General features: G+C 37.9%; 1 protein-coding gene across 16 annotated transcripts in view; it reads left to right on the top strand.

The window, feature by feature from the left end:
* Positions 1-26937, top strand: part of SRPK2 (SRSF protein kinase 2) — a 257349-nt gene that overhangs the window by 37459 nt on the left and 192953 nt on the right. The window lies entirely within an intron of this gene.

Below are 26937 nucleotides of genomic sequence, written 5' to 3' on the forward strand. Positions count from 1 at the left end.
CTCACATTTTCACCCTACAGCAAGATACTCACAAATGGGACTTTGTTAATATTTTGGTATTTTTCCTTCTAGTCTTTTTTTTTCATCCCTGTGTTTTTTGTTACTTAATCATCTCATGTATGATTCTGTATCCTGCTTTCTTTATTTAACATTTTGTCATAAACATTCTTAATGTCCTTAAGATTTTCTCATGACCGGGACTTCCCTGGTGGTCCAGTGGTTAAGTCTTAGTGCTTCCAATGCAGGAAGCATCCCTGGTTCAGGAACTAAGATTCCACACGACGGGTGGCACAACCAATAACTAACTAACTAAATAAATAAAATCTTAAAAAAAGAGTTAAGTTAAAATTTTGTTTTCTCGTAACTAGTTATTAATGACTGAGTAATATTCTAATTTACTTAACTGCTTAATTTGTTTAAATATTTATTGCTGGAAAAATGTTTACTGTTTCAGGCATTACAGTATTTCAGTGAATATCTTTGCATTTCAGATTTTCTTAATTATGTGGAATCTTAGAAATGGAAGTATTAAGTCAAAGACAGTGAACCTTTTTAAGACTCCCAATTTTGGAAAGCTCTTAAAGAAGAGTCAGCAGGGCTAGAAGTAGCTAATTATGGGACATAAGAGGAAAGCAGTAAAATAATGACAAAGTTTCACTGAAAATGTTATACTTAATGAAGACTGAGAAAGTTGGAAGAAGTTGTTTGGAGATGGGAAAGAGATTTTGTTTTAAGCGCACTGTATTTGAAGTGACAGATAACCAAAGGGAGGTATGTTATGGGGAGTTGGTATACAGGTGGGAGGCTGGGACTTAGAAACACCTAAGAGGACAATTAGGACAGCAAGATCAGCTTACTGAAGAGAATAGGGCGGAGAGAAGAGGGCTGGGGCCTGAAACTTGGAGAATGCCGTTGGACAAAATAAGAAAAAGCAAGCTAAAAATCAGTTTAATGAGGGTAAATATTAATAAATGGGACAGGGAAGTTTAGGGAGACTAAGAGTTGAGAAGAGTTTATTAGATTTGTTAATTTAGTTCATCAGTGACAGCCTTTATATTTCAGGGGTTAGTATTTCTTCCCTCCCTCCCTCCCTCTTTTTCTTTTTTTTAAACCTGGCAATTTGTAAAGAATTTTCCTGTCATTGTCTCATCATCTGGTCCAGGTAGCTAAAGTATTTTTTGTATTGATGACTAAGGATTAAAGAGGTTTTTTTCCTTGCTCTGTGTTTGTATCAAAGGTCTAACAGGCCTCCAGATTTTTACCACCAAATCTTGTGTTCTGTTTTCAAAAATAGAAAAAAAAAAGTTATTACCTGCATTTGCCAGGTTTTTAAGGTTGTACCCTGCATTGATTTCAGGAGCACTATCAGCCAGGGTTAAAGGTTAAAGCCTGATCTAGACTCCTGGTGGTGGTAGAGTAATTCGTGTGGATAGCTATTAACTAGTATTTTTTTATTTCTTTCTTTGGGTGGGGGTGCTCTATTTTGTTGTGTATGTCTCCAAGGGAACATTTCAGATTGAGTTTGTATTACAAGAAACTTTATGTACCTGAATATAAGACAGCCTTGGTTATAAATCCCCTAATACCCCAATGAGAAGTTTAAAATTTTATACAACTTGAAAATATAAATTTTAGAGGTATAGATGGAGTAGTCAAATGTTTACTTATGATGCTTAATTTCTTAATTACAAATACATGTAAGTTCACAAATAAAATTATACATTAATTTAGAAATACCTCATTACCACTCATTTCATGAAGCCGTTTTATTCACATATTTCACATTTGCAACATCAGTGACTTCATTAGAAATGCTTTTTGACTCACAAAAATGGTAACTGTATGAGGTAACTGGGTGAGGTGATGGATGTGTTAATCTGATTGTGGTAATCGTTTCGCAAAGATACGTCGAATTATGTTGGACACTTTGAATGTATACAATTTTGTCAGTTGTGTACCCTAATAAAGCTGAAAAAAAGTTATAAAAATCTTGAAATTGCAGAATCTGAGTAATTAGTTATGGGGATTCACTGCTGTCTTCTCTGTTTTGTCTGTGTATAAAAATAAAAAAGCTGGACTTCTAGATGGCGCAGTGGTAAAGAATCCGCCTGCCAATGCAGGGGACACGGGTTCGAGCCCTGCCCTGCAAAGATTCCACATGCAGCGGAGCAACTAAGCCCGTGCGCCACAACTATTGAGCCTGTGCTCTAGAGCCCGTGGGCCACAACTACTGAGCCCATGTGCCGCAACTATTGAAGCCCATGCACCTAGGGCCTGTGCTCCACAACAAGAGAAGCCACTACAATGAGGAGCCTGTGCACCACAATGAAGAGTAGCCCCCGCACTGCAACTAGAGAAAGCCTGTGTGTGGCAACGAAGACCCAGCACAGCCAATTAAAAAAAAAAAAAAAAGCTTAAAAAATATTTATTTATTTATTGGCTGCCTTGGGTCTTTTTTGTTTAATTTTATTTATTTATTTATTTAATTGGCTGCGTTCAGTCTTCATTGCCGCACACGGGTTTTCTCTAGTTGTGGCGAGTAGGGGCCACTCTTCATTGTGGTGTGCGGGGCTTCTCATTATTGAGGTGGTCTCTCATTGCAGAGCACGGGCTCTAGGCACGTGGGCTTCAGTAGTTGTGGCACATGGGCTCAATAGTTGTGGCTCACGGGCTCTAGAGCACAGGCTCAATAGTTGTGGCGCACTGGGCTTAGTTGCTCCGCTGCATGTGGTATCTTCCTGGGGCAGGAATCAAACCCGTGTCCCCTGCATTGGCAGGTGGATTCTTTACCACTGCGCCACCTAGGAAGTCCCTGCCTTGGGTCTTTGTTGCTGCAAGCGGGCTGTCTCTAGTTGTGGAGAGCAGGGACTACTCTCTGTTGCGGTGCTTGGGCTTCATGTTGCAGTGGCTTCTCTTGTTGCCGAGCATGGGCTCTAGGGCACGCAGGCTTCCGTAGTTGTGGTGCACAGGTTTAGTAGCTCCGCGGCATGTGGAATCTTCCTGGATCCGGCCTTGAACCCGCATCCCCTGCATTGGCAGATATTCTTAACCACTGCACCACCAGGGAAGTCCCTAAAAAAGTTTTTTTAAAAACAAGTTGAAAAATTCTTTTTGAATGAATTGTTTTCCAGAGCATGTGATACATATTTTGAAAAACTTTTTTCCTTAGCTTTATTGAGAAATAATTGGCATAAATCTCTGTGTAGCTTTAAGGCATACAACATGATGGTTTGATTTACATCATTGTGAAATGATTACCACAGTAGGTTTAGTTAACTTCCATCATGCCATATAGATAAAAGAAAAAGAAAAATAACAAAATTTTTTTGTGATGAGAACTCTTAGGATCGACTCTCTTAACAACGTTCCTACATACCATACAGCAGTATGAACTACAGTCATAATGTTGTACGTTACGTCCCTAGTACTTATAACCAGAAATTTGTGCCTTTGACCATATTCTTCCAATTCATCCTCTCCCTGTCCCTCGTCTCTGGTAAATACAAATCTGATCTCTTCAAAAACATTATTTTTTTAGAACAATTTAAATTTATGGAAAAGCTGTGAAGATACTACAGAGAGAGCACATGGTATTTATTTCAGTCCAAACTGAGATGCATCATTCTTGAATCCATATGTAATACTGTCACTGGATATTTTATCCAAGTATAACAAACTGTTTGCAAAACACTGAGACCTTTTTTTTTCATTCATTTTTTTTTTGAATTACATTTGTTACCACAATTTAGCAGTTGACTTGCTTTTTTTTTTTGCATTTTTTTTTTTTTTTTTGGCACACTGGCTTAGTTGCTCTGCGGCATGTGGGATCTTCCTGGAGCTGGGATCGAACCTGTGACCTCCGCATTGGCAGGCGGATTCTTAACCACTGCGCCACCTAGGAAGCCCAGTTGACTTGCTTTTTAAGGCAATTTTTAAAAAGGCTTGTGTACGGCATTAATGAGGAGGAATAATTTCAAAAATGTGTTGAAATTATTTGCCTCTTTTTAAATTGATTTTATTGGGTTGATGTCTCTAAGTGTCCCACATTAGTGTTGATTATCAGACAGTTCCCCCATCAGTCATCAGTCAGTGCCAAGTGTTTCATCCCTCCTCCCCTCTCTTCCAGATCTGACCAGCACTCCTCTGAGTCAGGCTCCTCTAGGAATGATCATTCTATTACCTCTGCCATCAAGCTTAGCATTACTGTAATCCTGATTGTTCATTTCCTCTTGAAGATTTTTTCTTTTTGCCTTATGTTGAGAGAGCAATTTATCATTATAAAGGCCTTATGAGGACTAGAATCTAAGGCAACTACTTTTTTGAGGGTTTTTTTTTTTTTTTTGCCTTTTGTTGAGAGAGCAATCTATCATTATAAAGGCTTTGTAAGGACTAGAATCTAAGGAAGTTACTTTTTGAGGGATAATTTTTGAGAAAAGACCATGGTTTATACTTGGGCATATATGATACTTTATGCAGAGTTCTTAGCCTTATTGGATAAATCTACAAAATATAATGTTTTGTACCTGATATTTGAATTCAGTTGCACATTGACTATCTTTGTAGTCAGACTGCTTTGCTAATAAGTTTAAAATTGATAGTTGATCTATCAATTCCAGAGTGCATTTATTTCTGCGATTTCTTGGACATATTCTTTTTTTTTTTTTTTTTTTTGGCTGTGTTGGGGCTTCATCGCTGCACGAGGGCTGGGGCTACTCTTTGTTGCCGTGTGCGGGCTCCTTATTGCGGTGGCTTCTCTTGTTGCAGAGCACAGGCTCTTGGCATGCAGGCTTCAGTAGTTCGGGCATGCGGGCTCAGTGTTTGTGGCTCGCGGGCTGTAGAGCACAGGCTCAGTTAGTTGGTCAGTGGCATGTGGGATCTTCCTGGACTAGGGCTCAAATCCCCTGCATTGGCAGGCGGATTCTTAACCACTGCACCACCAGGGAAGTCCCTGGACATATTCTTAATGTAAATATTTTTAGGCATTATAATTCTGAAGTTAGGGGCTTAGAAGGTAGAGCCTAAAAGGATAGAGATGAGAGGGAACATCTGAATGAGATTGTTCATTGCTTTAAGCTTGGTTGTGACACACAAGACTTACCTTAGCTGAGCATAGAGTGTGGGTGCTGTGTCCCCTGTAGTAGTACCTCAGTATAGTAGATGTGCCCCTAGATCATTGTGTGAACTAGGCAGGGTGGGAGGAGTAAAGACAGACTTCAACCTAGAAAACAGAAGTTTGAGATGTGGAAGAGATAAGACAGACAATCCACTGAGAAGCAATGCCTGGCTCTTAGAACTCCTGTGCCTGGGTGCTTCCTTTAGTCATCAGCTGCTGTTGTTGCTTCTGGCATCCAAGGAACGCAGCTTGCTGCTACTGTTTTCTGTTGTCAGTCAGCCATTGCTACCACTTACATAGAGAATCTTATCCTATTTATTATTATTATTATTTAAAAAATATTTATTTATTTGGCTGCATCGGGTCTTAGTTGCTGCATGTGGGATCTTCTTTGTACTTTGCGGGCTCCAGAGCATGCCGGCTCAGTAGTTGCGACATGCGTGGGCTTAGTTGCCCTGTGGCGTGTGGGACCTTAGTTCCCCGACCAGGGATCGAACCCACGTCCCCTGCGTTTGAAGGCAGATTCTTAACCACTGGACCACCAGGGAAGTCCCCTATTGATTATTTTTATTTCTAGAATGTCCCTTTGAAAGTTTTGGGGGGCGGGGGGCGTGTTGTGTTTTATCCTAAAATAGGATGTAACTGAACGTTAATTGTAGCATTGATGTAAAATTAACTGTCTTTCACACCTGAATTCTATTGCATAAGGCTGTGGATCTGAGAATGCAGTGAAGCAGCCAGGACTTTAGAGAGCATCTGGACAAGTGTTCTTCACTCTTACTTTGTATCAGCAGAATGCTTTTTTTTGCCCACGTGGCCTGTGGAATCGGTGTTCCCTGACCAGGGAGTGAACCTACAGTGAAAGTGCAGAGTCCTAACCACTGAACCACCAGGGAATACCTGCAGAATGATTTTTATTTTTTAAAAATTTTTTAAAAGAATTTTACTGAGATATAATTGACATACAATAAGCTGCATATATTTAAAGTGTACAATTTGATTTTTTTTCTTATTAGTAATGTATATATGGCAATCCCAATCTCCCAATTCATCCCTCCTCCCCCACCCCCGGCTTTCCCCCCTTGGTGTGCATGTTTGTTCTCTATATCTGTGTCTCCATTTCTGCCTCACAAACTGGTTGATCTACACCATTTTTCTAGATTCTGCATATATGCGTTAATATACAATATTTGTTTTTCTCTTTCTGACTCACGTCAGTCTGTATGACAGTCTCTAGGTCCATCCATGTCTCTACAAATGACCCAATTTCATTCCTTTTTTTTATGGCTGAATAATATTCCATTGTATATATGTACCACATCTTTATCTGTTCATCTGTTGATGGACATTTAAGTTGCTTCCATGATCTGGCTGTTGTAAATAGTGCTGCAGTGAACATTGGGGTGCATGTGTCTTTTTAAATTATGGTTTTCTCTGGGTATCTGCCCAATAGTAGGATTGCTGGGTCATATGGTAATTCCATTTTTAGTTTTTTAAGGAACTTCCATACTGTTCTCCATAATGGCTGTATCAATTTACATTCCCACCACAAAATGCTTTTTAAATAAAATTTTACATAGAACTCTATTATATGAAAAGTGGAAAAAGTGGCTCTATTCTGAAAGAATTGGCAGGTGAGGGCTTGGTCTCAACCACCTGGCCTTTCTCTCATCCGCTGTAGTGCTTCCCAAGGCAGCTTCTTGGAACAGAGCTTAAAATTCTTCAGGCCTTTATTTCTCCTTTTCTCCTTCAGTGGAGAAATTTCAGTGAAGGAGCAGTGAGGGGGACTGAAGAAGAAGTTACTTGATTAAGGTCACTTATCTTTTAGTTCCTGAGCCAGCTGTAGAGTGCTGATTTAGACTCCTGGATTCTGATTCACTGGCTTTTGAAATTATCATGGACAGGGGGCCTGTCCATGTAGTCTGCAGAAAGCAAGCCATTGTGGAACTAATATAGAAGGTAAAGTTTTTAGCCTCTAAAGAGAGATTTTGCAAGAATTTTTTTTGTTTTTTGTTTTTTTGTTTGTTTTTGTTGTTTGGTTTTTTCTTGTTAAGTGCTATGGCAGCATTTCAACTGTGGGGTCATCTGAACGTTTTATCACCACAGAAGGTGATGAACATTTTGTTATCCAAAGTTCCATTGTTTCATACCTTCTTAGAGGCAGGAATTAAATCGACTTTCCCAATCTATTAAAGCAGATTACACATGAATGCACGGGGTTTCAAAGCACTTAAGGCACTTATGTTAGGGGGGCTGACTGGGACTGGCTGAGAGAAGTCAGTAGGGAAACTCAGGATTTGTCCAGGAAGTGGGAAGAGGGCAATTTAGTGGTAGCCAGAGGTCATTCTGAAGTTGTGTGTGTGTGTGTGTGTAATTTTTTAATTTAATTTTAATTTTTTGGCTGCTCCCCATGGCACATGGGATCTTAGTTCTCCAACCAGGGATTGAACCCAGGCCCCCTACATTGGAAGTATGGAATCCTAATCACTGGACTGCCAGGGGATTCCTAAGAACTTTATTTTAAAATTCCTCCCTTTACTGTCAGTAAAAGAAAGGTGAAAATATATATTCTTTTTCTCTGAATGGAGACTACTCTAAACATGTCATATGGCCCTGGACTGTTTTATCATGCGCATATATGGTAGGAGTGGGATAGAAGTTGTTTTACGTAGGAAATTTTAGTGTACAGCAAGACAGTTAAAAAAATAGGTGTAAGTATGTTTTCTATCTTAGTTTTAAGAACTTGGTTTTGTTTTTCAGTAACTGCAAGGCTGAGGCTTTCCACATCCTTATGTAGTAACCAGCACGCTGTAGGTATAATAGTAATTGCAGAACTGTTCTTCTCTTCCACTCGGCTCCAAGGATGCACACTACCTGCAGTGTCTTTGCAATCAAGTTAAGGGACACTCAAGGATACGTTTATCTTTCAGAGGATCCTAGGCTGTGAAATTTTACTCTTAAAGGTTGAACCCTGTTACTTGGTGTAGGCAAAGGCTGTCTCACTTCCCCAACTTAGCCGAGAAGTGATAGTTTCCCCTTTTCCTAGCATCTGGCTAATCTTTGAATGTTCTTTGCTGAGGCTGATATTGCTGTCAGAGGCAGCTGACAAGGGTTCAAGTTTTGAAGGCATCGCTTTTCTCAGTGGTGTTAGATAAATTATTTAATTTTTCTGTCTTAATTTTTTCTTCTTAAAGTAGAGATAATACCTCTCAGAGAATAAATGTAAGGATTAAATAAAGAAATATGTATCTGTGTGGTACAGAATAAACAGTAAGTGGCAGCTATTTATTTTATGGTGTTTCAGTTGTATTTTGGGAACTTTTATAATAGGCAAAAAGGAAAGGTGTGGAATTATAAAATTTTTTTAAGCATCTAAACATGAACATGTCTTTATTTTGACCAGCTTAAATCTTTATTTTTCTCAATAATAACTCCTATAAGTTATTGATAGGAGATATGTTGTCTAAGCATAGGTCCTCACAGTGAAGTAGAGCAACAAAATTACCCTCAGATCTAGAAATCGTGAAGGGGCTTCCTAGGTGGCGCAGTGGTTAAGAATCCGCCTGACAATGCAGAGGTCACGGGTTCGATCCCAGCTCCAGGAAGATCCCACATGCCACGGAGCAACTAAGCCCTAGAAATCATGAAGGAGATATTCATTCTTCATAGCAGGTGATCTCTGTCTAGGTCTGTAATTTGAATCTAGACCAAGGGGACAGGGAGGAGACTAAGACACATGATAAAAGGAATGGGTGATCCTGGTATTAGTCTTAAAATTTTTTTATTTTTTAATCATGTTTAGACTGAGTCCAAGAGGGAAATAAACATTTGGTATCCCCTGTTTTATGAGAAAAATGTGTTTTGGGCAAGATTGAAAAATAACTTTTTGTTAAAAAGAATTCTGGTTTCCTGTTAGTTTATGTTAAGAAATCAAAGCGATGCTTTCCCGTGAAAAGAATTCTTAATAGACTGAGTTGAGAACGTTGGCTAATAAAGGATTGAGGTGGCTGTCAGGCCTGAACCACAGGACGTATTGTTGTTAGGGTAGGAAATGCTTTGCAGACTACCGGTCTCAGAGACTTCCCTTTCGCCTACTTTGCCTCTCATATTTTCCACAAGACCAGAGAAATTCCTCTGAAGTTTAAAAAATTTTGAAAATAAGCCTCATTCTTTCTGTTTGATACAGATGCAGTCTTACATTTCATTATGGAAGAGCAGGCTGAACATGACTTAATTTTAAGTGGAGTGTATATGGGCTATATGAAAATTTTTTTTCTTCTTAAATGTCAAATTCCATCAAATTTCATGTGGTTCATCTAATACAGATAATAGCTAATATAGTAGCGAACATTTATTAAGTACTTACTGTGTGTTAAGCATTCTCCTAAATGCTTAATATGCATTTATTATGCTTAATTTTCACCACAACCTTAAAATTGGGTTTTTATTATTTAAAATTTACTTATTTATTTTTTCTTAAAAATTGGGCTTTAAAAATTTTCAGCTGTTCAGAATCCATTTATCCTCCTAGAAAGAGGCCTCAAATTTTGTGTGGGCATTATCTCTTATCTGTTTTTGGTTCACATCCTTTGGGCCCCTTCCCCATTTCCAAGGGTAGATCACAGCCTATTTCAGTTAGTGCTTTACACTCTTAGGCACGAGGCCACAGGGAGACAGCCCACCCAGGACCAGCCCCAGGGCTTTTGCTTTCTTCTATTGGCATGACTGTGAGAGGATGTGAAGTGGAATATTTGAAGCCATTTTGTCACCAGGCAGATCCCAAAAAAGAGCAGAAAACAGAGCCTAGCCAAGACATGGAGAAAAAGTCCTGATGATGATGTTTAAACCTGTACTTGAAGCAGCAGCTGCTTGCTGAACTTACAGTTGTTTGCTTAAACCAGGTTGAGTTGCATTCTATTGCTAAAAACTGAAAGAACAGCATTATTTATAATGGGCAGGTGGAAACAACTGAATGTCCATCAGCTGATGAATGGGTAAACAAAATGTAGCATACCTACACAATGGAATAGTATTTAGCAATAAAATGAATGAAGTCCTGTTACTACAATATAGGCTTACCTTGAAAACATTTTGCTAAATGAAAGAAGCCAGTCATAAACGACCACCTATTATATCATTCCATTGATATGAAATATCTAGAATAGACAAATCCATAGAGATGGAAAGTAAAGCAGTGGTTTGCCTACGGCTGGGTGGAAGGGGGGTTGATTGTTGATAGATATGAGTTTCTTTTTGGGGTGATGAAAATATTCTAAAATTGATTGTGGTGGTGGTTGTACAATTCTGTAAATATACCAGAAGTCACTGAGTTGTATATTTTATTTTATTTTTTTATTATTTTTTTTTTTTTATTATTATTTTATTTTATTTTTTTGGGGGGTACACCAGGTTCAATCAACTGTTTTTATACACATATCCCCATATTCCCTCCCTTCCTTGACGCCCCCCCCTCGATTCCCCCCCACCCTCCCTGCCCCAGTCCTCTAAGGCATCTTCCATCCTCGAGTTGGACTCCCTTTGTGAGTTGTATATTTTAAATGGTTGAATTATGTGATTTGTGAATTATACCTGACCAGTGTGGTTATTAAAAAAAAAATTAAAAACTGAAAGAATTCTAATTATTCTCTGTTTTACAGATGAGAAACTGAGGCACAGAAATGTTAAGCAGCAGGCCCATTGTTGAGAGCTGGTAGGTTGTAGAGGTGGGATTCAGGACCCACCGGTCTGACTACCAAGTGCAGGCTTACAGCTGTGCTGTTTTGCCTTTTTCAAAGATAATAAGACTCATCCTTATGGAACTTCGGAGTTCGGAGTTACTTAGCAATTAGTTAATCTAACCCTTCATTTTATTGATGAGAAAATTGAACCTTAGATAATGCAATGACTTATCAAGATTGCCAAGTTAATTAGTGGCAGCCAGGGATTTATGACCTATCCAGAGAGACAGGCAAGTAAGCAGCTAACAGTGACAGAAAGTGGAAGGGGTTAATAGCAGATAAAGGTACAGGCATTGTGCTGTGTAAAATCAGGGAAGGGTCAGTTAACTTGGATGACTACACAAGGGAATGTTCATAGAGGCCATGACATTCTGAGGGAATAGCTGGTAAACAGGCGCCAGTGTCAGGAAAAGAATGAAATGCCTGAAGTGTCAGCATACCCGTGGAGTGTATAGCAGGATGCAAAAGGTGATTTGAGTGGAAAAATCATGAAGTGCCATCAAGGTAACGTGAGGGAATTCTGACTTTTGATGTAGGCAGTGGGAACCATTGCAGATTTTTGAGAAGCTGAATAGCATGATCACATGCTTGAGAAAGAGAATGGGCAGCTATGTGAAGGATGGGTGGAGGTGGGGTCAGAGACTGAAGAGAGAAACGTTAGTACTTTATCGTGGTGGTCCAGGTGCAAGAGGAGGAGTGGTTGTGGTAGGAATGGAAAGGAGGGGATGGATACAAGAGTCTGCACAGGTGGAATCTTAGGACTCTGCAGTTGATTGGAAGCATGCTAGACTGTGAGCTCCTGGGGGGTGGTGTGTCCAGCTTGCCACGTATCCCTGGTATGCAGCACAGTGCCTCATGCATTTGTTGAAAGCAGAAGAGGGAAGATTTTAATAAGACTATGGATGTCTCATTTTCTGACTTCACAGATTTTGGTCTGTTAACGAACACAAGAGGAGAAGCAGGGCTGGACATGGGAAGAAGGGGAAAAAAAGTAAGGAGTAAGGGGAGATGCAAAAAATTCAGATTTTGTTGAGTTTGAGGTATTTATGAGACATTCATGTGGGGCTTTTGAGCTGGGGAAATTGGGATCTCTGACTCAGATGAGAGGTAGAGGCTGTGATATGTTTCTGAGTCAGAGAGCATCTGGAAAAGTCATCATGGAGGCTGTGAGAATGAAGAGGAGAGGACCAAGGAGAGAGCTTTGAGGATAACCTACATTTTGAAGGGGCCAGAGGGGGAGCAGCAGCAGTAGCAGGGACCAGAAGAAAACCTGTTATTATTAGTTCATTCTCGGGGAGCCAAAGGAGGGGACAGTTTTAGATGAGTTTTAGATATAGCAGGGAAGTAAGTGAAGTAAATGAAGACCAGTGAAAAAGGCTATTGAGTAATGGAGGTGCTTTGGAAATTTTAAAAATGTCTACGGGAAGCTGCTAGTAAAGGGCAGATTAAAGAAATAAGATTAGGAACAGTGAATATGTTGGTACCATGCCAAGTACTGGACACATTCTTCCCTTTAATTCTCAGAATGATTCTAAGAGTCAAGGTAATGGAAAGATTATTATAAAATGGGGAGGTTTTAAAAATAATTAAAGAAATTATAGTAAAGATGGCAAAACTGAGTCTGAGAAATTGCTACTTAGTCCAGGTCACACAGCTTCTTTTGACAGGTGACTTGCTGAGTCTAGACTCATCACTGTTAGTTTTTTAAAAATTTGAAGTATAGTTGAGTTTTCATTGTTAGTTTTGATGGCAAGGTGTTGGTCACATGTGAGATACTTGTTTTCCTTCCTGGTTGTATTATTTATTACTTTGTAACAAGTTGCCTTAAAACATAGTGGCTTCATTACCAGGATGTGCACATTAAATATATTAGTTTTATTTGTCAGTTATACTTAAAGCTGAAAAAACCCCCCAGCAAACCATGGTGCCTTAATACAACAAGCATCTATCGCCACGTAGTTGCTGCGGGTTAGGAATTCAAAAGCGGCATAGCTGGGAGATTCTGGCTCCGGTTTCAGTCATTTGAAGCCTTGGCTGGGGCTGGAGGAGCCGCTTGCAAGCTGGCTCGCTTACATGGCTGTTGGCGGGAGGCCTTACTTCCTCGCCGTGTGGACCTCTCCTTGAGTGTCCTCACACCATGTCAGCTGGCTTCATCTGGAGTGAGGAGCAGAGAGAACAAGGAGGACCACTGCAGTGCTTTTTATGACCTCCTCTGGCAAGTCTCACACCTACCTTTGAATGTCTCACACCTGTCACTTCTGCCACATTTTATTTGTTAGAAGTGAGGTACTTGAAATTGGAACATAGTTAAAAGTAAATAATAGCTATCAGAAAAAAAAAGTGAGTTACTGAGGGGAGCGTTAGGTTTAGCCCTTTGGAGAGAGTCATATTAAATAATTTGTGAACATATTTTTAAAACTACCACGTCAGGTACGCTGAAGAGGAAAGGCCCTGGGTGAGGAGTCCAAAGACTTGGGTTCCAGCCAGTTTGTTGCTTGCTGCGGAGTCTGCTGAGGATGTGGTTTATCTTCCCTGAATGTCTGTCCTCTTTAGGAAAACAGGGGTCGTAACACTGCACTCTGCTGCACAGTGTGTCCTAAAGGTTATAGCGAGTAGACAGCAGCTTTGATGGGCTCTGTGCACTTCAAAGTGGTGTGGGCTTCTTGTCCCAGTCCTGTTGCTTAGTGACTAGTCTTGAGCATGTTGTTTAACCCATCGGTGCCTCAGTTTCCTCATTTGTGAAACGGGATTAGTGAAAGTATCTCATGGGGTTACTGTGGGCATTAAATGAGAATCCGTGTGACATATTTAGCATGATGCCTGCATGTATTAAGCCAGGTGTTAATAAATAATGACTTTAAGACTCTTCTCTTACTACTTGTGTCTGTTCTGTTATCTCTTTCTTCACTTTAGCCAGTGCTTGGCCCTAGGACTTTCACATGGATATTTATGAAGAATCCCTGATTATATAGGGTAGTAAAGTATGATTATAGTTTAATGCTGCTATTACACCACCTTTCACGTGTTACTTCATATGTTTTTGGCAAGCTCAAGTATATTTCTTTAAATAAAACTTTTAAAAAATATATCACCTGAGGGATTTCCCGGGTGGCATAGTGGTTAAGACTCCGTGTTCCCAATGTAGGGGGCTTGGGTTCAATTCCTGGTCAGGGAACTAGATCCCACATGCATGCCATAACTAAGGAGCCTGCGTGCCACGAAAGACCTGGCACAACCAAATAAAAAATTAAACGTTAAAAAGAAAAAAAAAATACCATAATTCTCAACTTAAAAAAAATATATATATATATATCACTTGGTTGTACTAATCTGGTTAGAAAATATTTCAAACAATTCTGTACCACATAGTGACTTATGAAATAAGTTTGCCAGGTAATTACAGTCTCCTTAATATTAGTATATGTCATTTGTATAGACCAATTTGAAAACTGCTTTGGTTTTCTAAACTTTCTTTTTTCAAGGGAAGTTTCCAGTTGTGATGTAATTGTATATTTCATGAATAACTGAGACCTTTGAGATGTTGTTAGTGGTAGGTGAGGATTAATTGTGCAAATTATCACATATGACTTTTCTTAATAGTGGTTCATAAACAATTGCAAATGACATACATATAACCTCTTTTAATTGAAACGTGAGATTGTTATTATGATAAAATATATATGTATCATAAACCATTTTAACCATTTTTAATTGTACATACAGTTCAGTGGCATTAAGTACATTCACATTGTTGTGCAATCATCACCACCATCCAGCTCCAGAACTTTTTTTTTAAGTTAATTGTTTTGGCTGCATTGGGTTGTCATTGCTGTGTGCAAGCTTTTCTCTAGTTGTGTTGAGTGGGGAATACTCTTTGTTGCGATGCGCGAGCTTCTCATTGTGGTGGCTTCTCGTTGAGGAGCATGGACTCTAGGTCTTCAGTAGTTGTGGTGTGCAGACTCAGTGGTTGTGGTGCACAGGCTTAGTTGCTCCATGCATGTGGATCTTCCCAGACCAGAAATCACACCTGTGACCCCTGTTTTGACAGGTGGATTCTTAACCACTGTGCCACCAGGGAAGTCCCCCAGAACTTTTTCATTATCCCAAATTGAAACTGTAATCATTAGAAACTGGAATTTTATTGAACATTTTTTTTTACTAGGTGCCGTTGTGAAAACCATTTAATTTTTTAATTTTTAAAATGACAGACAAGATTTATTGCACTGTTGTTTGCTACAGTAGAAAAATATACATGGACACTATGTACATAGAGTATTATTAAAGTATATTTGTAGTAAAATATCTTTGTGAAGGTCTTTGCTTATTTTATATAATAGTTAAGAGAAAGTTTCAATAGCAGCAAAATATTATGGTTATCTCTTTGGAGATGATTTTAAATAATTTAATACATAGCCTTTTGTTTTAAATTCTCTTTAGAAAAATTCACATCAGATTCGCTGTAGAGCCAGTCTTCTGTCATGCATAAGAAATATGGTTGGGGTGAAAAGCTGAAAGTCTTTCTGCTAAATTTGGGAACAAGACAAGGATGCCCACTCTCACCACTTCTTTTTAACATCATATTGGAAGTACTAGCCACAGCAGTCAGACAAGAAAAAGAAGGTATCCAAACTGGAAGGGAAGTGTGTGTCACTATTTGCAAGTGACAGTTAGAGAACCCTAAAGTCTATATAGAGAACCCTAAAGTCTATATAGAGAGCCCTAAAGTCTCCACAAAAAAATTAAAACTAATGAATTGAACAAGATAGCAGGATACAAGATTAATACACAGAAATCTGTTGTTTCTGTATACTAACAATGAAATATCAGAAAGAGAAAGTTAAAAAACTTGTTTAAAATGACATAAAAAAAAAAACAAAAAAAACCCCCAAAACCTAGGAATAAACTTAACCAAGGAGATGAAAGACCTATATGTTGAAAGCTATAAATCATTGATAAAGGAAAATGAAGATGATTCAAAGAAATGGAAAGATATCTTATGCTCTTGCATTGGAAGAATTAGTATTGTTAAAATGGCCACACTACCCAAAGCAATCGTTAGATTTAATATAATCCCTATCAAATTACCCATGACGTTTTTCACAGAATGAGAACAAATAATCCTAAAATTTGTATGGAACCACAGAAGACCCAGAATTGCCAAAACAATAATGAGGGAAAAGATCAAAGCTGAAAGCATAATCCTTCTAGACCTCAGACTCCACTCCAAAGCTACAATAATCAAAACAGTGTGGTATTGGCACAAAAACAGACAACTGTAGATCAGTGGAACAGAATAGAGAACTCGGAAATAAACCCACCTACACTGCTGTGGTCAGTTAATCTTGGACAAAGGAGGCAAGAATATACAATGGAGAAAAGCAGTCTCTTCAACCAGTGGTGTTGGGAAAGCTGGACAGCTACATGTAAATCAGTGAAATTAGAACACTCCCTCACTTCATATACAAAAATAAACTCAGAATGGTTTAAAGGGCTAAATATAGGACATGACACCATAAAACTCCCAGAAGAGAACATAGGCAAAACATTCTCTGACATAAATCATAGCAGTGGTTTCTTAGGTCAGTCTCCCAAGGCAAAATAAATGAAAGTATTAATAAACAAATGGGACCTTATCAAATGTAAAAGCTTTTGCACAGCAGAGGAAATCATCAACAAAACAAAAAGGTAACCTACAGAATGGGGGAAAATATTTGCAAATGTTGTAACCAGAATATACGGACAGCTCATACAACTCAATATCCAAAAAACAAAAACAAAAAAAACACCTAATCAAAAAATGGGCAGAAGACCTAAATAGACATTTCCCCAAAGAAGGCATTACAGATGGCCAGTAGGCACATAAAAGGATGCTCAGTGTCGCTAATTATTAGAGAAATGAAAATCTAAATCACAATGATATATCACTCACACCAGTCAGAGTGGCTATCATCAAAAAGTGTACAGATAATAAATGCTGGAGAGGGTGTGGAGAAAAGAGAATCCACCTGCACAGTTGGTGGGAATGTAAATTGGTATAGCCGTTAAGGAAAACAGTATGGAGGTTCCTTAAAAAACTGAAAATAGAGCTACCATATGATCTGGCAGTCCCACTCCTGGATATATGTCCAGAAAAGATGAAAACTTAATTCAAAAAGATACATTCACTTCAGTGTTTGTAGTAGCACTCTGTATTTATAATAGCCAAGACATGGAGAGGTCTGCACCCCTAACTCTTGTGTTGTTCAGGGGTTAACTGTAGTTTATACATGTTCAGTTTTTATTGTGGTAAAAAACCACAACATAAAAAATTTATCATCTTAACCATTTTATGTGTATAGTCCAGTAGTGTTAATAACTATAGCACATTGTGTAACACAATTCTAGAACTTTTTCATCTTAGAAAACTGAAATTCTGTACTTATTAAAAAGCAACTCCTCCTCACCCTACTCTTACCAATCACCATTTACTTTTGGTTTCTAAGAGTTTGACAGGTTTAGCTACTTCATGTAAATGGAATCTTGCAATATTTGTCTTTTTTGTGAGTGGCTTATTTCACTTATCATGATGTTCTCAAGGTTCATCCGGTGTTGTAGCATATGACAAGATTTCCTTCTTAAGTCTGAATAATATTCCATTGTATTTATACATATTTATTTAAAAGCTAGTCTATTTCATAGCTAAGTAACTAAAAATTTTACATTAATTTAATAGTTCTGGGATGGTGTGCAATACCTTCTGTCCCCTTGTAGCGTTTTCACTTTTTTAATAAGTCCTTGATTTTCAGGAACCAGAAAACTTGTGTCCACAAATGTGTGGTGCCATTTAAATCCTACAGTTAACAAAATGCCATAAAAAGTAAGGAGCAGCAGAGACTTACAGCTGCTTAATTGGTATAATCACTGTGGAGAACAGTATGGAGGTTCCTTAAAAAACTAAAAATCGAATTGCCATGTGATCCAGCAATCCCACCCTTGGACATATATCTGGAGAAGACCATAATTCAAAAAGGTACATGTACCCTGTTGTTCATTGCAGCACTGTCTACAATAGCCAAGACATGGAAGCAACCTAAATGCCTATTGACGAAAGAATGGATAAAGAAGATGTGGTACGTATATACAATGGAATACTATTCAGCCATAAAAAAAAGAATGAAATAATGCCATTTGCAGCAGCATGGATGGACATAGAGATGATCATACTAAGTGAAGTAAGTCAGAGAGAGAAAGACAAATATATGAAATCGCTTTTATGTGGAATCTAAAAAAAAATGGTACACATGAACTTATTTACAAAACAGAAATAACCACAGATGTAGAAAACAAGCTTAAGGTTACCAGAGGGGAGAGGGGAGGGAGGGATAAATTGGGAGATTGGGATTGACATATACTCACTACTAGATACAAAATAAGTAATTAATAAGGACCTACTGTATAGCACAGTGAACTGTACTTAGTACTCTAATGACTTATGTGGGAAAAGAATCTAAAAAAGAGTGGATATATATGTATAAATGATTCACTTTGCTGTATAGTAGAAACTAACACAGCATTGTAAATTGACCATACTCCAATTAAAAAAACAAACAAAAAAACAACAACAAAAACCTTAAAGCTACTCGAATACCTGTAGTTTTGGAATGGAGTCTGGCTTTTGTGTTGTTTTTGTCAATACCAGAGAGACATAGAGTTCCTTGACCTGCGATAATTATTTGAGTGCTTTCTGTATTCCAGGCACTGGGCAGAGTTGACAGTGAGGAGTTGTTTTCCATTTGAAAGAGAATTTTGTGATAATGAGAGTGATACTGCGAATTCTTCACTTTACAGGATGAGATACTGTAGTTGAGAATATTAACGGTACAGTTGAGAGTGGTTTAAAGCTAATAAGGAGGTTGAAATAGTTATTGATGAAAGACTCATTTCCAGAATGTTGTAAAATTTTTAGACCCCTGATAAAAGCATTCAACATTATTATTTTGTTGTATGAGTTAATCTAGGAAGTTTTTTTTCAGCTTTTAAAACAGTAAATACTTTTGCAGAAAGACTGAACATGGTACTTCCCATGTGGTAGATGGCAGGTGGTAAACATTTTACACTTTCCTTTTGAAGAAAGGGGGAAGTTAAGTTTCATTTTTATGTTTCAGTCAGCGGAGACAGGGAGGTATATAACATATTGTAAACCAATGCTGTCCCACAGAACTTGGTGCCATGGGTGACGGTGGAGATGTTCTCTGTCTTGTCCAGTATGGTAGCCACAAGCAAGCTCTTGAGCACTTGAAGTGTGGCTAGTTCGACTGAGAAACTGAATTTTTAAGTTTGTTTAACATTAGTTAATGAAAGTGGCAGTAGTCACATGCAGCTGGTGGCTGTGTTATTGTCCAGAGCAGATAGAGAACTTAGGCCCATGTGGTCACAGATCACTTCTGTTTCAGACACTTGTTTCTTGCCCGACTTTGTATTCCAAACACATTAATTTCTTCATGCATAAAATAAATATGTGTAAATGAATGTGAGAAAAGTTTTTGTCTTTCAAGAGATACCGTGTTTCAGATATCTTTTACCTTATTCTCCATTGTAACTTCTCATTGTTAAACAGTGGAATGTCTTTTCCTTTATATATAGTATTTTCTCATTTGTTGCAGTATACTTGGTCATATTGTTTCTTTAGTCTGGTCTTGTGCATTTCTTTAAAATGTGAGAATGAGTTTAGAATATCTCATTAGCAAACTCAAAAGCTATACTTTAGATTTTAATTTTTGAAACTGGGGGAGAGAAATTAGGACTGAAAATTGAGATTCATCATAATGGACTCTTTTTTAACACTTGACATCAATATAAGAGTTGTCATTGTTCTTTGTTCCCTTTACATAATTACTTAATATCCCCTTTTCCTTCCTTCAGTGTTTTAAATCAGAAACTAGATAAGCAAGTTGTTTTAAATTTTTCCAAAGTGCAAATGTGGGTGAAACGGAATGGGTTTAGGGCAGAAGAATGCTTTATTGTTCATTACCTAGAGGCCATCACACAATTGGGGCTTAGCAAAAAGACTTGCAAATAAAGTTAATTGTAGTGCTGTAGAAATGAAGAATAATGGAAGGGTTGTACTATTGAACCTTTAAGTGGGTGTAAGCAGGAGTTTGCAGCTGTAGCTGGCCAAAGACAGGCTGCCACTGTGTTTGCATGGCCTGTCAGGTAAGATGGTTTTTATATTTTTAAGTAATTGAAAAAATTCAAAAGAAAAAGTTGTGACATATGGAAATATGAAATTTCAGTTTCAGTGTCCACAAATAAAGTTTTGTTGAAACACAGTCACATTTATTTGTTTACATATTATCTGTGTGCTTTTGTACTACAACATTTGACTGCAAAGTCTAAAATACTTATCTAGCTCTTTGGAGAAAAAGTGTGGTTGAGAATGTTCCTGAAAGATGGAGAGATAGGACATTGTAAGCTAAGAAGTATAGTTTTTTGAAAAGTAGGAAACTCATAACCAGTGCTTAAGGGCTAAAATAGAAATACACTCATTATAGTGAGTCAAGAAATGTGTATGAAATACAGGGTTTTTCCTCAGAGAGCCTAAATTCTGGTAGAGAACTTGACAGCTGAACACAATTTCTGCAGGTTTTCTGGCCTTTACTTTCTCCTATTAAATTTTTTTTTTTTAAGTGGAGCTTTTTCCTCTACTTTTTTTTTTTCCTGTTAAATTTTAAGACTCTGGTACCGCTAAAATATTGTGTGCATCCTAATAATCACAGATTTTATGCATGTTTGCTATTTTGCAATAGCTCCTTTGAGGCATATCTGGCATCTAAGGCCTCCTCACAGGCTTCTATCCACCTCCCTTAAGCATCGCTCTTACTGCTTCCTGCAGTCTTTTGTTTATGAACTTGTGAGCACATCCTGCCCTAAAGACTCCCTGAGAGTAAGTTTGGGCTTAGAGAAATTGTTTTTCAGCTTCTTAGCAAAGGCCAACTGGTTAAATTTTTTTTTTTTTTAATGTCATTTGTATTTGGGTCCCAGTCCAGCAGTTTGTTCCCTTGCTTCTTTTTGGCTCTGTCTATAGTTCCCCTGTTCTATACTTTTATGTATTGGCTTGGCCGAAAGATTCGTTCGCTTTTTCCCATAAGATGGCTCTGGTAGCTTAGTTGTCTTTAACTTCATTTGAAACAATTTTGTTAGATTGTATTGTGACAGTTGTCATTTCTGCATGCATTTAAAAAAACCTTATCAAAATTAATTTTTATGTAGCCATTTTAATATTGAAGATGGAAGAAAAACAACACTTTTGGCATATTATACTTTATTGTTTCAAGAAAGGTAAAAATGCAACTGAAACACAAAAAAAGGTTTGTGCAGTGTATGGAGAAGGTGCTGTGACTGATCGAACGTGTCAAAAGTAGTTTGTGAAGTTTCTTGCTGGAGATTTCTCACTGTATGTTGCTCCACTGTTGGATAGACTAGTTGAAGTTGACAGTGATCAAATTGAGACATTCATTGAGAACAGTCCGTGTTATACCACATGGGAGATAGCCGACATACTTAAAATATCAAAATCAAGTGTTGAAAATCATTTGCAGCTGCTTGGTTATGTTAATCTCTTTGATGTTTGGGTTCCGCATAAGTTAAGCGCAAAAAACCTTCTTGTCCATATTTCCAAATGCGATTCTCTACTGAAACGTAATGAAAACATTCTGTTTTTAAAACAAATTGTGATGGGCAATGAAATGTGGATACTGTACAATAATGTGAAATGGAAGAGATCATGGGGCAAATGAAATGAACTACCACCAGTCACACCTGTGGCTGGTCTTTGTCCAAAGAGGGTGGTGTTGTATATATGGTGGTATTGGAAGGAAGTCCTCTATTATGAGTTCCTTCTGGAAAACCAAACGATTAATTCCAACAAGTACTGCTTCCAGTTAGACCAACTGAAAGCAGCACTCGTCGAAAAGGGTCTAGAATTAGTCAATAGAAAACGCATAATCTTCCATCAAGGTAATGCAAAACCTTGTGTTTCTTTGATGACTAGGCAAAAACTGTTACAACTTGGCTGGGATGTTCCAATTCATCTGCCATATTCACCAGACATTGCGTCTGGAACAGTTCTTTGCTCAAAAAGATAAAAAGTTTTGGGAAGATGGAATTGTGAAGTTTCCTGAAAAATGGCAGAAAGTAGTGGAACAAAAGAGTTGAATGCATTGTTCAGTAAAGTTCTTGGTGAAAATGAAAAATGTCTTTTATTTTTATTTACTTTTTGATAGGCAAGAAGTAGATTTATTAGTATAGGACACTTGTAAGAGATGCAAGCTGGCAGGTGAAGGAGCTCTGCTGTGTCTTTTATTTTTACTTACAAACCAAAGGACGTTTTTAGCCAATCCAATATTTCATTGTCCCTCCTTCCCCCTTCCTTGTGTATTTGAAGCTTATCTGTTTTTCCACATCTGGGTCAGATCCATAATTAGGGTCTGTGGAGGCTGCGTGGGAGGAGAATGATGTTCCAGTGAGAGAGAAGAGGCAGGGAGTCAAGAGGGAACAAGATGGAATCCACAGATAATTTGGTATGTTTAGAGCTTAACATCTTTCTGGGAAAGTGTTGGGAGGTGGAACCTGGGAAGGAGGGAAAATTTATTATGAAAGACCCTCTCATACCAATAGGCTTTCAAATCTTAGTGCAAGATTCATCCAGGCTGCAGCTTCCTTGGCCCCACCCCCAGAGATCCTGAGTCCAAATTTCATGGAATCCAGAGTAGGTGATGACAGGTGGGATACAAGCATGGCTGGGGTGATAGCAGGTTGTGGAAGGTCTTGAGGTCTTGTTTGAGCTTCGACTTTTGTTAGTAAGATAGCTAATATTTTGAGTTTCTTCATCAGGAAAGGGACCCTGGGAAAGCATTCTCCACAAGGATTATTCAGGACGCATTGGAATGAGGAGAAATTTGATGCAGGGAGGTGAGCTAGGAGGCTGTTATAGGAATTAATGTGCGTTCAGCCTCATTCCAGAAATGATTTGAATTGGTGAGGCTTCAGACTTAGGTTAATAGCAGCAGAAAAAGAAAGAATTTGAAAGAGAAGTTGAAAATGGAAACAAAACTGACACATGGAATAAAGAGGATGAAAAGTGAGGGAATATAAAGTAAGTTGTGTTAAATTTTGGAAAATACAGAGTGATAATACCTGATGTTTTGATGAACAAAATTAGGATTAGCTTTACTTCAGAAGGGGAGTAAATTTCACAGAAGAGGTACCTTTTGCAGTTATCTCATAAAGTATTATTGGTTACAGTTTTACTGCCTTGCTTCATGGTTTTATTATTCTACTTATATACTACCACAAACCCTTTTGGAATTATATGAGATAGATAAATGGTATACGTTTTCTTTAGTTGGCATATTTAAAAAATGAAGATATTGAAAATGAACCCTTACTATTTTGATTTTTGTATGATTTTTGCCAACTTTATTGAGGTAAAATGGATGTGTAATAAACTGCACACATTTGGTAGGTTTTTGATATATGGATACACTTGTGAAACCATCACTACAGTCTTGATTATAAACATATCCGTAACCCCCAAAATTTCTTTCTTCCAGTTTGTAATCCTTCCCTTCTTTCCCTACTGATCTTCTATCATGTAGATTAGTTTGCATTGTTTAAATTTACATAAATGGGGCCATACAGAATGTTGTGTCTGGCTTCTTTCACTCAGCATACTTATTTTGAGATTTGTCCATCTTGTTGAGTGTGTCAATATTTCATTTGTTTTTATTGCTGAGTAGGATCCCATTGTGTGGATATACCACAGTTTATTTATATTGTTTATATTCGTGATTTGTTGAAGGATGTTTATTTTCAGTTTTTGCCTTTATAAAGAACCTGTGGTGAATATTTGTGTATAAATCTTTATATGGGCGTATATACTTTCATTTCTCTTGGGTAAATGTGTGATGACTGGATCATATAATAGGTAGGTATATCTTTAGGTTTTTAAGAAAGTGCCAAATATTTCTCCAAGAGCCTCTGCCATTTTTTTTTTCCACCAGCTTATTTAAGAATGCCAGTTCCTCCATCTCCCTGCCAATACTTGGCATGGTCAGTGTTTTTTTTAATATTTTGGCATTCTAATAGGTATGTGGTGATATTTCTTGATGTTAATTTGCAATTTCTGATGGCTAATGTTGTTAAGCATCTTTTCATGTTCTTATTTGTCATCCCTAGATTGTCTTTGGTGAAGTGTCTGTCCTTTGGAGTGGGATGGGGGGGGCGTGTGATTTGCAGCTTGCAGGATCTTAGTTCCCCAACCAGGGATTGAACCTGGGTCCTTGGCATTGAAAGCAGAGTCCTAACCGCTGGACCACCAGGAAATTCCCTCTTCAGTGAAGTGTCTGTTTAAATAGTTTAACAATTAAAAAAAATATTGTGTTGTTTGCTAACTATTGAGCTTTGAGAGTTCTTTTATATATTCTGGGTACAAGTCCTTAATCAGTTATGTGATTTACAAATATTTTCTTCCATTCTATGGCTTGTCTTTTCATTTTCCAACAATTGTTTTTGAAGAACAGAAGCTCTTAATTTTGATCAAGTCCAGTTAACCAAAATTTTCTCTTTGTATACATGCTCTTGATATTGATTCTAGACAACCTTTGCCCAACCGAATTTCACACGGATAGTCTTGTTATGTTTTCTTCTAGGTATTTGATAGTTTTAGTTTTTACTTTTTCCATTTTGAACTAATTTTTGTGCATCAAACACATAAATTAACTTTGTGGATCAAAGTTCTCTCTCTCTCTTTTTTTTTTTGCACAAATGAATATCCAATTTTACCAGCACTTTTTGTAGAAAAGATTATTCTTTCTCTACTGAATTGCTTTTACACCTTTGTCGAAAATTAATTGACCATATATATGGACTGTTTCTGTTTCTATTTTTTGGACTGTATTGATCTGTTTGTCTTGTTGTCACACTGTCTTGATTACTGTAGATTTAATAATGACTTGAAGTCAGGTGGTGTAAGTCCTCAAAATTTATTTTTCAACGTTCTTTTGGTTATTCTGAGTCCTTTGCATTTAAGTATGAATGGTAGAGTCAGCTTGTCAGTTGCTACCAGAAAATGCTTATTTTGATTGGGATTGCATTGAATCTATAGGTAAATTTGGGCAAATGACATCTTAACAATATTGAGTCTTTGCTCCATGAGCCTGATAATTCTGTGTTTATTTAGGTTGTCTTTAATTTTCTTCAGCAGCATTTTGTAGTTTTCAGTGTGTAGGTCTTGCACATCTTTTGTTAGAGGTCTAAGTATTTAATATTTTTTATGCTATTGTTATTGGTATATATTTTTAAATTTCAAAATTTTACTTTATTATAATTAGTGCTTACATAAATCATGGTTTGATTATGGGTTCTGGAATTAGACTTGGATTTAAAATGCAGCTTTGCCACTTTTTGTGTGACATGAATTAGGCAAAAGTTAGTAAGTCTCTCTAAACTTGTTTTCATCAGTAAAATGGAGAATGTTTATAGACAGGATTTCTTGACCTTGACGATGTAGATTCCAGTCACAGCTGCTCAGACTGACAATGAAAAATGTCTCCAAATGTTGCCAGATGTTCCTGGGCGTTGGGTGGGTGTGAGAGGGACGGGATATAAAAATCACGCCTGATTGAGAACTATTGGTTGTTCTGACTTCTTGAGATTACTGTGAGGGTTAACTCGATAAGTATGGAAAGAGTTTAGAGTACTTGTCTATGGAAGGCAGTAATTGAGTGATACTATATCACACATTCTTCAAGTTGTTTTGGCAACTCAAGGTATTTTGGTTACTCTAAATAAGCTCAGAATGGACAGCCTCTGGAAAGAAGTCATTTAATTATGTCTTAAAGTCCAGGTAACATTTGATAAAGAAATAGTTCAATGTGGGTGCTTTATACTAGTTTGAGAAAGTATATCTAATTACATGCTTGCATGGCAATCAAAAAGTAATGAAAAGGACTTCCTAGGTGCCGCAGTGGGTCAGAATCCACCTGCCAATGCAGGGGACATGGGTTCAAGCCCTGCCCCAGGAAGATACCACATGCAGCGGAGCAACTAAGCCCGTGTGCCACAACTATTGAGCCTGCGCTCTAGAGCCCGTGAGCCACAACTATTGAGCCCATGTGCTGCAACTACTGAAGCCCACGTGCCTAGAGCCCATGCTCTGCAACAAGAGAGGCCACCGCAATGAGAAGCCCACGCACCACAAAGGAAGAGTAGCCCCTGCTCACCGCAACTAGAGAAAGCTGGTGTGCAGCAACGAAGACCCAACACAGCCAATAAAATAAATAAATACATAAATAAATAAATTTATTTAAAAAAAGTAATGAAGAAATGGAGGATTATTAAGGAATTAAACTGTTGTCTGCCTTCTGTTGTGTCACATCTTCCTGGTGTGATTTTATTATTTTATTTCAAAGGTTGTGGATCTCCAGTATATCAATTATGAAAATTGTGTTCAAAATGCAGTTAGCTTCACCTTGCCTGATGGGCATGTGTTGTTTCTTTGCTGTTCATCATCTCATCATCTTTAGAAAAAGAACCGTAATTTCATTTTGCAAAATCGTACAGTATTGAGAGTGTTAGTGAAAGTGCAGCTGGGGGATCTTGCCTGACGATATCTAAACCTGGAGTTTCCTCCCTGGAGTTTGCATACTGCACCCAGTGACTGGATACCCCGCCCTCCAGGAACAGGGTCCAAATGAGGCAGTTGAGATTATTTGGGGGTGCCTGCCTCCAAACCTTTTTGTCCCTGAATCTTTAGCCTTCCCTTTGACCCTGTGAGCTCCCCTGTAACTAACAACTCTCTTCCCCCTTTTTTCTGAATGGAGTTGGCTATAACAAATTGATGTTTACCCCGTCTCTCAAATAGCTTAGGTAGAATCTGCAAAGGGCCCAGAATTGCTTTGAAAACTGAAGTGTAAGTATGTACTTTTCATATATATTTTGTCTGATTTTAACATTATATTTCTTCTGATCATTTCTTTGACTCTCCTACCAGTGGAGGGCTGTTTTGTGAGAATAAATCTGATCTACAAAAAAATCTCCTTGACCTTT

Source organism: Hippopotamus amphibius, chromosome 4 (genome assembly GCF_030028045.1).
Source record: "Hippopotamus amphibius kiboko isolate mHipAmp2 chromosome 4, mHipAmp2.hap2, whole genome shotgun sequence".
In the NCBI taxonomy this organism is placed as follows: domain Eukaryota; kingdom Metazoa; phylum Chordata; class Mammalia; order Artiodactyla; family Hippopotamidae; genus Hippopotamus; species Hippopotamus amphibius.